The sequence below is a fragment of the Fukomys damarensis genome, unplaced genomic scaffold (assembly GCF_012274545.1).
Source record: "Fukomys damarensis isolate Sample0158 unplaced genomic scaffold, DMR_v1.0_HiC HiC_scaffold_20, whole genome shotgun sequence".
NCBI classification, from domain to species: Eukaryota; Metazoa; Chordata; class Mammalia; order Rodentia; family Bathyergidae; genus Fukomys; species Fukomys damarensis.
The window spans coordinates 21,167,713-21,171,296 of NW_022900932.1; positions in this window are offsets into that span (position 1 = coordinate 21,167,713).

The window sequence follows — 3,584 nt, forward strand, 5'->3', positions numbered from 1 at the left end:
AAAAAAAAAAAAAAAAAAAAAAAAAAAAAAAAAAAAATTTCTGATCAGGCCTTGTGATATCAGTATATGTTAAATACTTTAAATATATAATATTCTGATACTTCAAATTTGAAAGCAAACAAGTGGTAGATAAATCTTCAGCATAGAAAAGCCTTAACTATGGAAAAAGCACAGTGGAAAATTTTAAATCCCAGAAATAAAGCAGGTCTTGTTCTGACTTACAGTCATTACATTTTTGAGATGAGAAATCATTAATTTTGAAAGTGTGTGGAATAGACTAAAGCAAACAAAATCACCAATTTTTGATTGGGAAAGGAAAACCAATTTACGATCTCAACATTAGTTCTAGTGGGGGACTGTTGTGTCCACATTATGGTAGAAAACGTGGCATGGAGAGAATTTACAAAGAAATCTTTACGAAATTTAGTGACTAGTGTGATAGGAAACATTAAACAAGAATGTCTTACCAGATTTGGAAACTAGGAATGATGAGGGATAAACTATACATTTAATATGCACCTGAAACAAGTGTGATGTTACTGCTTTTATTGTGCTTGTTACTGGAGCTTTAGGGCAAAAGCTGCAGCTCTAGGGTTCTCAACCTTTCAGGTTTGGCTGCCCATCCCATAATACCAATAAAGAAGAGGAGCAGTGGTGAAGGGCAGGAAAAGAGCTTTCATCAGTATGGCCCATGATGGGAAACACAGATAAAGAGGTTCAAGATCTGTCTACAAAGGACTGAAGGTAGCTTTAGGGTTTTATAGGAAAGGGAAACAAAGGCAAGAGCAGGGGTTTGCATATCTGTTGAGTTTGCATAGTTGGCAGCATAGTAATCCTCTTCAAACTATCTCAGGACTGGTTCTGCAGAGTAGTAGAAGAGAGCCATCATCACATAAAAAAGCTTTTGGGTTCCCATTTTGAGATGAGGCTCCTACTGGTGGCAGTGGGGGCTGCCGCCCTTAGTTCCCATAACTGGCAATTGCTCCCACTTGGGTGGTGATCTCATTGTGGGGTTGTCTGAGAGAGGCTTTGCTTTTCCCAGACTCTGAGGTGGCTGCAGGTTAAGGGAAATGATGGGAGATATCCAGGCCTTGCCCCAGGAGGTCTGGAATGGAGTTGGTAAAACACTGGCAATTGGCTGTCTCTGCAAGCCTTGAAAATCTAGTTACTCTTGGGGTTCTCAATTTTGAACAAAGACGAGAGGCCAAGTGAACCAAGGGCTAATAAACCTTACATTACAGACACTAAGTGATTAACATGCCTATGTGCAGAGATCATTCCAGTTTCAAGGCAATCCAAGCTTCATCCTCAGCTCATTAGATGTCTGCAGGCCCAGTCTCTAGGTCCCTCATACGTAGTTAAATTCCTGATAACCACTTTTAGTTGTCACCAGCACATAGGGTTCAGCTGGGTAACTTACCCCAATGTTATATATTAAAGGGTGGAGTCAGATACTAATCTTTATGGCTTCAAAACAGATATGCTTCCCACTACAACATGGTAACATTGGCAGCATGAATACAGAAGTGAATGGGAGAAGTGAAAGACGATAACCTAAGCAGTAGGAAATAAAAGTTCTCTGTGCTTGCCAGGCATGGTGGCACACGCCTGTAATCCCAGCACTCAGGAGGCTGATGCATGAGGATCTCTGAGTTCGAGACCAGCCTGGGCTACATAGTTCCAGGTCAGTCTCAACTACATAGTGAGACCCTGTCTCAAAGAACAAAATGAACAAAAGTTCTCTGTGCTTTTGCTGTTAAAAGCCAGTTATCAAAAATTTCACAAGACCTATCCTGTAGATTTCTGCCTGTCATATCTTGCCTACCCAAATTCTGTAATATGAAGCTTCTAGTATTTTTCTGGTATAAAGGCTGTTGTTATTTGTTCTAAGTAAAATTTTAAGATTAGGTGGATTAGAGCAGGAAGGCATCTTAGTTATCTGGTCTGTTCTCCCCACACCTGGGACTTAGGGACACTATTTCATCAGATTCGATTATAGAATTTGTATGAGGCCTATTCTGTCTTGCATTCTCTTCAGGGCCTGATAACAGTGCTAGAGAACCTGGTCTATTACTTTATCGTGAGTTTCTGCCCTTAATTTTATTACATAGTGAACCCATATTTTTCCTAGAGAGCATTATTTTTTTCTTTTTGGTACCAGGGATCAATCTCGGGGCAGGTGCCAGAACCACTGAGCTAAATCCCCAGCCCAGGAGGTCACTTTTAATTGCATAATCTATAGAAAAATGTTTCATCCATTTACTCAAAAATTGTGCTGAGCACAGAGTGAAACAAGACAAGCAGTATGAGCCCTCAAGAAGCTTAAAAATGCATAATATTAAACCATTATGTCTAAGAGCGGTTAAGTACAGTCCCAATGGTGTCTGCAGCATCATATAATAAAAGAACATCTTCTGGACCCGGAGATAAAGATGGAATCAGGCACGATTTGCAGAACAGCCTCTGTAGAACTTAGTGAGCTGGAATCCATGGAGGACAGGCAGTCTACAGGGTATGTGGCGTACTAGAGCTGAACATGTGTTTTGCAGTGGGGAATTAGACTAGCCTGGAGGTAATAATTCAGTCACTAAAAGATTTTAGATACAGGGATGATGTAATAAGAATTATGCTTATAATGGGGTGTGCATGTGCACACCTGTAATCCTAGAACTCAGCAGACTGAGGCAGAAAAGATCACCATGAGTTCGAGGCCAGCCTGGGCTACACAGTTCAAAACCTGCCTGAACTACATAATGAGACCCTTTCTCAAAAGAATGAACGAATTATGCTTATGAGATACCCCAAGCCTAAGGAAATGAATTAAAGGATGTACATTTTCCTCACTATGCTTTTATACCTGACTTGAAACTTAAAATACTGTAATTAAGTTCCTAAACAGGCTAGTATAAATCACTAGATGGTGCTTTTATGCATGCTCAACAGTCAACGGAATATAAATGGAACAGCAAATTTAAGACATGTAATTAGAACTGAGTATTCCAGTTACTAAATCCATATTGAAGGGATCCAAAATATGCCTCTGAGGCACAAAACTTGTAATTGTAGCTGGGGCTTTAGCTCAGTGGTGCTGCCTGCCTCACATGCACAAGGTCCCAAGTTCGAACCCTGATACCAAAAACAAAACAAAATTTATGATTGGATTTTTTTTGAGACAGGGTCCCACTACATAGTCCAGGCTGGCCATGAACTTTTGACCCTCCTGACTCAACCTCCCAAGTGTGAGGATTACAGGTGTGTACTACCATGTGTAACTATAAAAATTATTTTGAGAAGGCATTTGTGTTCCAGAAATCCCTATCTGCTTCAAAGCAGAGCCTCTCAAAATAATTCGGTTGTTATAAATCCTTTCCACAGGACCAGGGAACACTTTTATCTCCTGAAAGTTAGCAATGCATCTAAACAGTCAAAAAATTACTGTCTCAACCGGGCGTGGTGGCACTCTCCTGTAATCCCAGCACTCGGGAAGCTGAGGCAGGAGGATCAAAAGTTCACGGCCAGCCTGGACTATGTAGTTAGTTCCAGGTCAGTTTCAACAACATAGTGAGGCCCTGTCTCAAAAAAAA